This window comes from Apodemus sylvaticus, chromosome 11 (assembly GCF_947179515.1).
Source record: "Apodemus sylvaticus chromosome 11, mApoSyl1.1, whole genome shotgun sequence".
Lineage (NCBI taxonomy): Eukaryota > Metazoa > Chordata > Mammalia > Rodentia > Muridae > Apodemus > Apodemus sylvaticus.
This window is the reverse complement of record NC_067482.1, coordinates 54,093,336-54,107,179: the sequence shown is the minus strand read 5'-3', so window position 1 is coordinate 54,107,179 and position 13,844 is coordinate 54,093,336.

Genomic DNA, 13,844 nt, shown 5'->3' with positions numbered 1-13,844 from the left:
ACTCTGTAGACTAGGCTGGCCTCGAACTCAGAAATCTGCCTGCCTCTGCCTCCCGAGTGCTGGGATTAAAGATGTGCACCACCACAGACCGGCCAGTTTTCCTGTTTTTTTAAACCTTTTTGTTCTGCCACATGAAACTAATAGTTGATTCTCTCCAGTGAACTTTTAAATTTGTATTGCATTAACTGCATCATAATTACCCTGTATGTCATTCTTTTATAATTTGTAGCTATTTCCATTCTCTACTTAGTGAGACAGTGAGACACTGTCATTTCTTATTTGCTTCTATAGCAATTGGTTTCCTTCCTTGTTTGAATTGTACATTTTTAAATATGTGCATATATAAATCCCATTCGGTAACCTCTTAAATTGTTGCATTCTAAATATACAAAGAAAGACAATTATTACTGGCTACTTTAATTGTTGTATATAGATCAATGTTTCTCAACATTCCTAATACTGCAACCCTTTGATGAAGTCGTGGTGACCTCCAATCATAAAATTGTTTTCATTGCTACATCATAACTGCAAGTTTGCTACTGTTATGAATCACAATGTAAATAGCTTCATTTTCAAATAGTATTAGGCGACCCCTTCGAAAGAGTCCTTTGATTCCCCCTAAAGAAGCCACAACCCACAGGTTGAGGATAATTGGAATAGATTAATTTTCTAAAAACATTAGATATGTAGGATAGCATTAATGCTAATATCCCATTTTGGATGGTGACAAGAAAAATGGCATCTTCTTTGCAGAGTACATATGAACTCATAATGCTTGTAACAGCATGCACAAACTTGTAAAAGCTCAGTCCAAATCAGCTCTTATGGACTGTGGAGATGTGCAAGAAGACCCATTACTGTCAAGGAACTCCTGGCAATTTATAGCTTCTGGGAGAGTGCTATAGTTCCTAGCTAGTAGACCATGCTGCAGTGGAAGGCTACATATCCCAAAATATATGGGCAGCAGAAATGAAACTTCACAGATAAAAACAAAATATAAGATACTACAAGACTGAATGAGAAAAGAAGGAAAAAAGTTCCCAGAGGAGCTGTTGGAAGGGTGACACTGACCAAAATACAATATATGATACTATCAAATAACTGATAGAATAATAAGAAATAGGATAAAACAGATTTTGTGACATATTTTCAAAATTCCAATTTTAGGTTATCACTTTCTGGGTATCATATAGGACATAGATGATTAATTTGAAACTTTATCATAACAAACCTTAAAGATGTACAGAAAAATAACTATATGAAGAACCTTAGTTGTCTATTATTGCCTGAAGCATGCTTGCTAGAAATATGATATACTATGAGGTTGTATTATTTTAACAGAGGTGTCTTTATTACAAAATATTCTTACATGTTAACTGAAAGAACTATTTTCTGTATCACTAATTTTTGTTTTGTTTTCTACAGTTATGAGACGCATATAGCAATGTCTTAAATGTAAGTGTAAACTTATAGCATCATTCAGTATTTCTTTTGTATTTAATGTATCACTATTATTAGTGTGGGGGATGCATATCTCTCTTCTTCTCACTATGTGCATGCTTTTTTCTGTCTCTGTCTCTCCATCTCTCTATCTCTGTCTATGTCTCTCTCTCTCTCTCTCTCTCTCTCTCTCTCTCTCTCTCACTCTCTCTCTCTCTCTCTCTGTATATAGTCTATATAGATATAAAAGTGCCACATCACAGTGAGGTCAGAGGACTCTTCTATGAATTTTATTTTCTTCTTTCACCTAAAATATAGATTTGTTTATTTAAAAAACAGAATCAACACAGAAATGAATAAATTACATGTAACATTGAACTGAATAGGTTAATATTATAACTCAGTATAATAACATAATAATTTCTGTAATGGCAAATTGTCTCTAGTTCTTTAGAAAATTGGATAAAATACATTACAGTGTAAGATGTAATACATCCTATATTTAATATTATGCTTTGATACATTTTCAAAACTCAGTAAAAATTGATCATCATAAAGAAGTAGAAGGTATGACTTAGTTCAACAATACTGACTTGGAGTTTTTTACTCATATTGTAAATTGCTCTTGTCTTGCTAGTTTACAAACAGATTGAACTGAAATGTCATTTGATGTTCTTTGTATCGCATGTATAACATAGATGGTACTATCTAACAGTAGCTGGCATGATTTTATCTATGGAACTACCAAGGTGGAATGGAAAATGCCAGTAGATCTTCAAAAAAAAAAAGAAAAAAAAAAAGACATGATTTCAATAGCCAGTGAACCAGGCACCATTATGAGGGGATGTTAGTTCTCTCCTTCTCCTAACATGATGGATTAGCCTCAGAATAGAAGTTTTCAAGAAACAGGAAATCAGAATGTGTGGCATATACTATTTTACTTTGATTTCATCTTTGAATATCACTTTCATGGAGCAGAAAATTGAAAGTGAATAAAGCATCTATTTCTATTCCTTAGACACCATTTGAGATGCATCTAGTAATAACAGTAACTTAAATTAGGGTTTTAGAAAGGTCTTCAGGAAAAAAAACAGCAGTGCTCTTATATGTTTTTAACTATTTCGTTTTTGTGCATGAAGAAGGAAGGAAAAATAGAAAAGAAAGCAATGTGTACTGATTTTTAAGGGTGGGCATCTTAATTCTATGATATCCAAATCCTCAACAGGGATGACAATAGAAAACTGTGAATGATATGAAAATATTAGAAAAGAATGTCTAGAATCCAGAACACTGGAATGGATTAATATACCTACAAAATGGCAATGTTAATCTTTTAGATATATTGCTGTAGTTATTTGCAAAAGAAGCCACTAATCTTTGAACTGAACTAAGCCACAAGGAGCACTGGCTTTTATAATAGAAAAAAATGTAGTCTGAGCCATTCTCTAGATACAATATTTACTGACCTCTGAACAGTGGAAGAATATACATTTTGATTCATATGCATATAAATTATATTAGTAATTATATAATTTCTCACCTGTTACTTTATTTGTATCTTCTTCCAGAAGATCCTACTATACCACTCATGGTCACATACCCAGAGGATTCCCCAGCATGTAATAAGGATACATGCTCCACTATGTTCATTGCAGCCCTATTTATAATTGCCAGAAGCTGGAAAGAACCCAGGTATCCCTCAACTGAAGAATGGATGCAAAAAATGTGGTATATATACACAATGGAGTACTATTCAGCCATTAGAAAGAATGAATTCATGAAATTCTTAGACAAATGGATAGATCTGGAGAACATCATACTAAGTGAGGTAACCCAGTCTCAAAAGATCAATCATGGTATGCACGCACTGATAAATGGATATTAGCCTAGAAACTTTGAATACCCAAGACATAATTCACAAATTAAATGAGGTCCAAAAATAATGGAGGAGTGGCCCCTGGTTTTGGAAAGACCCAGTGCAAGAGTATAGGGGAATTCCAGAACAGGGAAGCGGGAAGGGGTAGATGGAGGAACAGGGGAAAGGAAGAGGAATTATGGGACTTGTGGGGAGTGGGGACCAGAAAACTCATATTTTAAACACTTGTGAGTCACAATTTTGTGCCCTAAGCCAAGATCCTTCAAAAATCACAAATTTGATGTTAATGAAGATTATTAGAGAAAAAGATATGGAAATATCCAGTTTAGAGAAGCATGAAACAGGCCAAATAACTTTGACCTCAGGTCAGAGCAGAAATATCATGCTACAGAAGAATATTTAACAACTTCTGTAGAATTGAAATAAGGAATAAACAGATTTGTCTAGTACTTGCTGGGAAGCTTTTATCTCTATGATGCTAGCAATTATCAGTTCTGTTTCCTATACTTTTATGGATACATAGTTGACTATATTGTTCAGGCTTTCCAGAAATATGGTACAGGGTCAGTATCTCCACACAAACAAAATAATGACAATGTCATGATAAGTACCTCACTTATCTTGTGCCTTTCTACTACATGAATACAGGAAACCATAGTAACCTCAAAAGCCATGTGTTATAGGTGGCAGGCCATCTTGTTCCTGTCCCTTAAGATGTGGATGTAATTCTTTGGCTCACCTCTTTACTATTCAAGACTCTTATACAACCATGGAATTGATTTCTGTTACATAGATCCACTATGGATTTTAATATATATAGCATTATTATCCAGCCTACACTAGTAAATGTTAAGATCAGTGGCAATAGGTAGAAAAAAATAAAAGTAATAGCAGAACTAGAAAAAGAGTCTGTATAGTGTGTAGCTTTAATAAGTCCTAAAGAACAGAGTAAAGAATTACTATAGTTGTAGATTAATTAATTCTGGTTATAAGAGATGAATGCAGCAATTAGAACTAGAGAAAAAGTGTATATTAGGTTAATGCACAGCAGGAAGATTCATGTTGGCAAAAGGTTTCCATAATGACAAACTATTATGTTTATGAAAAAAATGATTCTTCTTCCTTGGCACATAGCTCAGATCCATGTTACAGATTCATTGGAAGTTGGGTAAAAAGGAAATCTAAATTGCAAAATATTTATTACATTCTTTTCCTCTATAGCATAAAAGGTTTGGAATAGGAACCTTAACACACCAACTATATTTTTCTACCACCATTTTATACACTTGTAATTCACATGAGCCTCATAGCAATTCTTGTTTTGCTAGGCTCAAATGTTTCTCAGTCTCTACTTCCAGAAGATTATTGTTATGTCTTGTGAAATCTTCACCACTCTTCCCAATATCATAAGAATTACTGTAGGTTCTTTCCATTGCTGCATAGATGAAATGCAGGTACAAAGGAATTCTTCAAAGTGTACCATTCTGAGTCCTACAGGATTCCTGTTGATTCTATTGATAAGTCACTATGTGGAAATTTCTACCAGTTTTATTGGAAAGAATGATGTGTAGAGAAATTCTTGGTTAGCTTCTTACAATTACAGTGACAGTGAATGAGGCATATGACTTAAAAATACATCCACGATAATCTTTTGACTTGCCTGGGCCAATTCAACAATTTTATGACATAACTAAAATATGCTCAATTCAGTACAGATTATGGGACTCATTTGACTAAAAGGAAAAAATAAGAAATAAAGTTTTATGCTGTGATGCCATTTCCTGTGCAGTTCTGTTGTATTTTCATTAAATCTTATACATTTTAAATGGCAATTATTTCTATTACTAACGGTTATTTTGTGATTCAAATCCAATGATCCATGTCATTCAAAAATACAGTTCTCTTTCTAGTAATTGAAAGACATATCTATGCTCTCTTTCATGTCAAGAGCAGAAGGTGTGAGCATTTGTGTCCTGTATGCTGTTTTAGATTTATAAAGTATAACTTGGGGAAAAGGTGGCATATGGAAGAACTTTGTCACCTGCTAGAGCATTGTGAAATTGCTCACTTAACAGCACAAGTGAGAAAGCATCTTACCCTTGTCAAAACAAACTGAGGAAGAGAGAAGTATTTTGATTTTTGACATAAGGGATACAGAATAATATTCACAGATGTAAAGCCAAAAAAGAAAGGCCAGACACTAATTTCTATAATGATATATGGTTTTTGTTTCACAGAAAACAAGATACCTAGTTGTAAATGATCAAAGTCTAAAAGTAATCTGAGAATTATTAGTTTATTAATACATGGAAAATAGTACAATACATTTTATATAATGTATATATATATACATATATATATATATATATATGCAGACATAATTCAAAATTCTCATGGTTTCTCAGTATAAGAAGGAAAAAGTGGACATCTTACAGAATGCTGGAAATATGATAAGTTGAAGGATCAAGCAACCCTTTTGAAATCAAAGGAAACAATGTGAATTCTGAATATAGTGAAAAAAAAATGTGTTGATAAAGATAAAATACATTCAAGATTAGTTACCAACCAAATCTCCAATGTCGCTGGGCAGTGGTGGCACATACCTTTAATCCCAGCATTTGGGAGGCAGAAACAGTCAGATTTCTGAGTTGGAGGCCAGCCTGGTCTACAGAGTAAGTTCTAGGAGAGCCTGGGTTATACAGGGAAACCCTATCTCGGAAAAAAAAAAAAAGAAAGAAAAAAAAATAAATCCAAACCTCCAATATTAAATATCGATTCATGAAGGTACTATATACCCCTCTGCTAATTGACCATGTTGCTGATGAGATAAGGAAAGCCAGAGAAAGATAGCATAAATTCATAATCTGCCGAGTTAGTAAATGACATAGAAATAATCATGCAATTTCTCAAGAGTATAAATTACTGGTTTTACTTTCCTACACAGCAAACATTACAAATAATCTGGGTACAACAGAAGCTTCTATAGTACAGGAAGAATTATATATTTTGAACACCCTTGTAAGAAAAACTTCATCTCCATGTGAGTAATAAATACTTGAATTGTGGCTAAGGCAATTGGTAAACTGACCTGTAAATTAAATTTATAGTAAAATATTTTCTGATGATAATATTTTTATTTTGTTACTGAATATATCAACACTTCCTCCTGTCTTGTCACTGGAACCTCAGTGTTTGATGGGTCATATTTTCTTCAATGAAAACCATTCATAATTAATTGTTGCCTGAAGTCTGCCGGCCTACTTACTGCTGATGTTTTGCTTTGTCCTATTTGACACAAAGAGTGAAAACATAATTTATGAAGTCATTTTAATGACATTTTACATGAACTCAAGCATTTTTTCACCTACTCAATTCCACAATGCCTATCCAGCCACTATTTATGACTGTATCTCTACAAGCCATAATGAGCTACTGGAGCTACACACAGGAAAGTTTTCCTTTCTGAGGGTCCCTAGAGTCATATTGCATTTCTATTAGCTAGCAAATCACAGGCTTACACTGTACAATTCAGGAGGCCTATGGGAGTTGTGCCTTCCAGGATGCCAGTGTGAAAAGTGATTCCTTCCAAAACATCTTTGCTGGCTTCAATACATCAGAAGCAGCAAATTGTCCAGATCCTCTAGTGTTGCTTAGGGAAAACATGAGTGAGTTTGACTATTCTCTTACCTGTAGCCTAATCCCAGGAGACTTAACGAAACCCAATATTTAATACTGAGCACTCAGTCACCTACTCTTTAATGTTAACCAATATCATAAGGCAAGGAGAGATCGCCAATTCATCTCTCCAGGGTTAAGTATAAAATCTGGACAAAAAGAAACATGTGAGCCATTTTTCCCTCTGTGTAGTTACAGAAACACACGACTTTATGATCTTTGTAATTATGGTAGCATCTAGGACACCTGGTTTCTTAACAGTATGTCTGAAAAGAGGAGATGGTATGAGTTCAAATTTGTTCACATTTCTCCATTTTTTTTTCTGCTAAGTGAAAATAGAAAGCTCTATCTGATTCATTTTCATATTGTGAAATATGAAGAAAACTACTAATTCATGACTTTGGTTTGATATACAGAAATTACATTGTCACACAGCTTAGGCAGAGAGATGCTATAAAAATTCATTTAATTTTACATGTCAAATAAGTACTTAATACATGGCAAATAATTCAATTGTCCATATTGTGATAATGAGTGCTAATTCTTACTCTTTCCTCAGGATTTCCATTTATCATGAATTCCAACTTCAATAAAACCTTTAGAAACATTTCTCCCCAAAGCAATTTGTCAGTGAAACACTGGAAGCAGAGTTTCCTGTGCTAATCAAGTTCTAGCGTTCAGTGTATTTGTATCTTTAGAGCCAGGGTAGAGAAATATTGAAACATTTTTCTCCTACACTAGTTATTTCTATTCAATGGATTGTTGTGCTATAAACTGAAATGGACAGATTAAATGAGGTAGACAATTCCAAGTTGGCAACATTTATTTTTAAGTTATTGTTCTACTAATAATGAAATTCTTGAGTTCTATATCCATTATACCTTTGGTGAATCTGTAATGAATGACCAGTATAAACCATAAGAAATTCTGGATTCTCTCTCACCCTTAAAAACATGATAATTATGACTCTTATATATTATGGACTAGCTTGTAATGCATAGTTATATGAATATGTAAATGTGTTTATGTGTGATACAAATAATTATTCTCATAAAATTTTGCAATAATAAATTTTTGCAGAATTATCTCTTCTTATGAGCTAATATTTTTCTCTCTGCACTTTTATAAACTCTTTTTTAACAGACAAGTTCAACATCATTCCTTTGCTAGTTGGGTAAACCATCTAGATATATGCACCTAAAATTCTCTCCTCAAATATCTCTGGTTCATCTAGACAAAAATCTTATCTCTGTTCTACCTCCTTATGAACTTCACAGGGCATACCCTCACGGTAGGTAGTCTATAATGTTCTGTACCTCCTCAGACACAAGCTCAAAATGAGATTATAAATATATGTATAATAAATAATTTAATATATGTATAATAAATGTGAGTGGTGTGGTATGTGTGTGTGTGTGTGTGTGTGTGTGTGTGTGTTGTGAAATGGATAGTTTGATGAATCCCTGGGAGGCTTTCCATTTTATGTGATTAATCTAAACCAATACTGTTCATTATTGCTCCATTGATGTTGAATTATTCATAAATGACCATTTGATCCAATTATCACAAGCAAAAATGAAGTCCCAGCTATTGGGAATGACTGGAAATCTCGGGGCTGAATGAGAGTCACAGAAAGTGGCAGGCTTTATGTTTCTACTGGACTTTTCTAGGGTTGCAACTGTCTTTCATGCCTGCTACCATCCAAATATAATCCAGTTATACTTCCCTACTTGTGGTGGTTTGAAGGAAAATGTCTCCCATATGCTCATGGAGATTGTCAGCGTTTGAAACAATTAGGATATATGATCTTGTTGAAGCCAGGGTCTTACTGGGCACTGGCTTTGGTGTTTCAAGTGCTCAAACAAGTGCTAGTTTCTTTTCATGCTGCCTGAAGATCCCAAGGTAAAACTCCAAACATCTGTATCCAGCAACAGATTCTCATGTATGCCGCCATACTTTCCACCATGATGCTAATGGATGAAACCTCTTAAATATTACACCAGGTCCAATTAAAATGTTTTTCTTTATGAGTTGCATTGATCATAGTGACTCTTCACAGCAATAAAACACTATGCTGCAACTGTTAGAAATTTTGATGATTTGTTTAGGCTGAACATGAAATTAAGTGATCATGATTTTCTTTAATGTTTCCTTAATATATAAGTGATGCTAATAGTCCACAGAGAGAGAAAGATCATTCCTTTACCTTCATTAACATGCAAAAGATGAAATGTAAAGGCAGTAAAACATCTCACTTTATCGCTAATTTCAAAACATTAAAGAGAAAGCTATGCATTTACTAGTTGTCAGGGAGCAAGTTAGAGGCCATTATTTTAATACTTTCTAATAGTGTTAGATATTTTCAGACAAAAACCATAAAATGTTATTACAAAATTACCCAAAATATCAAAACCCCCATATGGTTCCATTAGTGAGTAAACTAGTGAAACAACATTCGTTTTTTGTGAATCTAATTTGTTGCAGTTCATGTGTATTTATGTATGTGTGTGCATGCGTGCATGTATATATGTGTGAGTGTGTGTCCAAGTATATAACATTGTATTCCTCTGGAGGGTCAGAGAATAACTACAATGATTTTGTTATTAGTTTATTCACTTTATTCCAAGTAAGATTTGGGGATCAAACTCAGGAACTAATCTTTGTCAACAAGTACATTTCCTTGTTCATCTACCAAATATATATACCATCACTAAAAATCTTGACTGACATAAGGAAAGGAAAAACTATAATGTGTGGAAAAACATGAAATATTAAAAGAATGTAAATATGGAAATGTCATGTGCCTTTTACTATATAGGATACATTAAGATATACTTTTTATTTCTCAACTTAGAGTAAACTAATTAGTGGTAAGAAGAAAAGTCATATTTTTTCAGGAGAAAATAATCCATACACAGCTAACCTAAAATATTACTCTATTAAATAATATATCACACACTAAAAAATAATTCTTTCATATGTCCACATAAAATAGTATTTCCCTCCCAAATGTTAAGTTATCTAATAACAGTAAGATTCAAAATGTTCTCAGATATATACTTATTCAATTTTAATTTTTAATATTAAATATTTTATATTAGTGAATAGTCATTTACAAACCTAAAGCAAACTATATGTTTATTTTTCTCTTGTTAACATCAAATTCATCATTAATATTTTATAGTTTCAAATGTTTGGTGATAATATATACACATATTCATTACATTTTAAAGCTATAAAAATATATTTATGCATAAATGTATTACCTTAAATATTCATAGATTGTAGGAGATTTCTAATGATATGGCAACATTAATGTTCCATGTTGATAAATTGTCCTTTGAAATTTGTCTACTTTAAACTCAAGTGAGTATAGTTGTTTACTAAAACCCATCACAAGTTAAATTCATTACAGCAAACATAATAATTAAAAATAGATGTACACAATAGTATGCTGTTAATTTGTTAGTTTTTAACAGTTATACACTATTTGCTCAAAAATTTATGTGTATTAGCTTTTTACTTTAAATTTCACTCTTGACATTTTATTTCTGTATTGATACAGTATATTTTATTGAATCATATGGTATTTAATTTAACTTCTACATAGGTACAGGTATTCTGTGACCTTGGTAAATTTCATTCTGTTTGCTACCTAGTGACCTATATGAGTCACTATCACAAATTACTTCATAACATTTCAGGTACAACTGACATCACATGGCTATTGTTTTTTGTGAATGTAAGTCTAGGTGGATATTTGGAGTGCATAATTGCTTGCAGTTTTGTGTGTATGTGTTTGCGTGTGTGTGGTATGTGTGTGCATGTGTTTGTGTATGTTTGTGTGTGTGTGTGTGTGTGTGTGTGTGTGTACATGCGCCCATAGGATACAGGTCAAACACAGGTGCTCTTTTTCAGCAATCACCAGCTTGTTTAATGAGAACAGATCTCTAATAGGCCTACACTAGTGAGTAGCAAAGACTGCTCAGTCAGCCAACACAATCAACCTGTCTTCATGTTACAGTGCTGGGATACTAAGAACTCATGCTATTATGTCTGGGATCTTTAGTGTGTTTTCTGTGGGTACAACTCAGAAATTTGTGCAGAAAACACACTGTAGACTGACTTATCTTCAAAGATTCTCTCTATATTTTAAATAGAAAACTCCATATATATTACCTAGTAGTTGTATGGCCACTACATACTGGCCCATAGGAAAAAAAGTGTTCTAATTGTTCTGGATCCATGCCAACACATTTTGTTTTATTAATTTTCAGATTCCTGTTCATTTTGTTTTTCACTTTGGAAACATTTCCTCAAACAGATGCTATCTGATTATGATAGTGATTTCTGTTTTTTTGATGATTAATGATGTTGTTGTTATTCCATATGCTCCTTGTATTTTTGTCATGAATCATGAATTTGACAACTCTCTCTCATCTCTTTCTCTCTCTGTGTGTATTTTTCATTACTTTATTTGCTCAGCTTTGTAAAATTATAAGTTTTGCAAGCAAATTGATGAAAATAAAAAGCACCACCCTGAGTGAGGTAACCCAGACTCAGAAGGAAAGACATGGTATGTATCTAATTATATATGTGTGCATATTTAAGAAGTAGTAGCTTTTCCTATGGGTTCCTTAAAAATTCTTGTGATATGCACTCCCTCTTAGTCTCTCATTCCCTGACTACTCATTCCTCTACCGTTTTAAGCATCATTTCATATGCTCCTTTGTTATCTATCTTCTTTGGGAAGCTATTGCTTCTAGTTAATACATTTTACTTATTGTTAGATTATAAAGGTTTTTCTTTTACACTTGTTATTTTTTTCCTTTGTTCTTTTAATCGAATGCATTTTTATGCAATACATTTTAATCATGCCTTTCCCTCCCCCAACTCCCTCCAGATCCTCAGTACCTGATTAACAACACTACTTTAGGTTCTTAATTAGCTCTACAGCAAGCAGAGGAATTATTTTGTAAACTACTCAGTTTTTAAAATTTTAAGGTGAACTGGGAGCTACAACACAGGCTCTTACAGGTTGAGTTAGGGTTCATATGGAGAACTCATGCATGAATCTGTTTTTTTTTATACTAATCCCTTCTAAATATATAGTTCACAAATATTTTCTTCCACTCTGTGTGTTGTCCTTTCAGTGTTTGTTTTCTCTGTTTTGCAGACAGTTTGATGTTTGCTGAATTTCTTTATGTTTGTTTTTTGTTTTTGATTTATTTACCTTGATATATTGATATTATCTCCAATAATCCATTGCCAAATCCAATAATACAAACTTTCTATTGTATCATTTTCTGCAATCTTAAACATTTAAACCACCAATTTAAGGCTGGGTTTGTGGAAAGCTACTGTGTAAATTTGGTTTTGTCACGGAATATTTTGGTTTCTCCATCTATGGTGATTGAGAGATTTGCTGGGTATATTATTCTTGGCTGGCATTTGTGTTCTCTTAGAGTCTGTGTGAGATCCACACAGGATCTTCTAGCTTTCATGGTTTCTGGTGAGAAGTCTGGTGTAAATCTTTATATGTTACTTGGCCTTTATCGCTTACTGCCTTTAATATTCTTTCTTTGTTAAGTACATTTTGATTATTATATGATGTGAGGTATTTCTGTTTTGGTCCAGCCTATTTGAAATTCTGTAGGCTTCTTGTATATTCATGGGCATCTCTCTCTTTAAGTTAGGGAAGTTTTCTTCCATAAATTTGTTGAAGATATTTGCTGGCCCTTTCAGTTGTGAATCTTCACTCTCATCTATACCTATAATCCTTAGGTTTGATCTTCTCATTGTGTCCTAGATTTCCTGGATGTTTTGGGTTACAAGCTTTTTGCATTTTGCATTTTCTTTGACTGTTGTGTCAATGGTTTCTATGGTATCCTCAACATCTGAGATTCTTTTCTTCCATCTCTTGTATTCTGTTGTTGATATTTGCATCTATGGCACCTGATTTCTTCCCAAGGTTTTCTATCTCCAAAGATGTCTCCCTTTGTGATTTCTTAGTTGTTTCTACTTCTGTTTTTAGATCCTGGATGGTTTTGCACAGTTCCTTCATTTGTTTCTTAGTGTTTTCCTGTAATTCTTTAAGAGATTTTTTCTGTTTCCTCTTCCATGATTTCTGTCTGTTGACTCAATTTCTCCTGCATTTCTTTAAGTGATTTTTGTGTTTCCTCTGTATTGGCTTCTAACTGTTGACCCATATTATCCTGAATTTCTTTAAGTGATTTTAGTGTTTCCATTGTAAGGGCTTCTAACTTATTCATGTTCCCCTGCATTTCTTTAAAAGATTTATTTATGTCCTATTTGTGTTCCTCTAGCAGCAGCATGACCAGTGATTTTAAATCCAAATCTTGTTTTTCTGGTGTGGTGGGGTATCCAGGAGGATATCTCCTACTGTTGTAGGAGAATTGGCTTCAGACAATGCCATATTTCCTAGATTAGTAATGATCCTCCATTTAACTTTTGCCATTTTGTTATCTCTGATGTTAGTTGGTCTTGTTGTCACTGGCTGGTGTTTGAACCTCCTGTGAGCCTGTAAGAATATTTTAGCACCTCTGGATGACTGGGTTTCCCCTGGCACAGAATGATGATGGGTTGCCATCCTTGTGGGTACCCTTAGAGCAGCACACTTGAAAGCTCTGGAACAAAAAGAAACTAATTCACCAAGGAGGAGTAGAAGACAGGAAATCATCAAACTCAGGGCTGAAATCAATCATGTGAAAACAAAGAGAACCATACAAAGAATTAACAAAACCATGAGCTGGTTCTTTGAGAAAATCCACAAGATAGATAAACCATTAGCCAGACTAACCAAAGGACACAGGGAAAGCATCCAAATTAACAC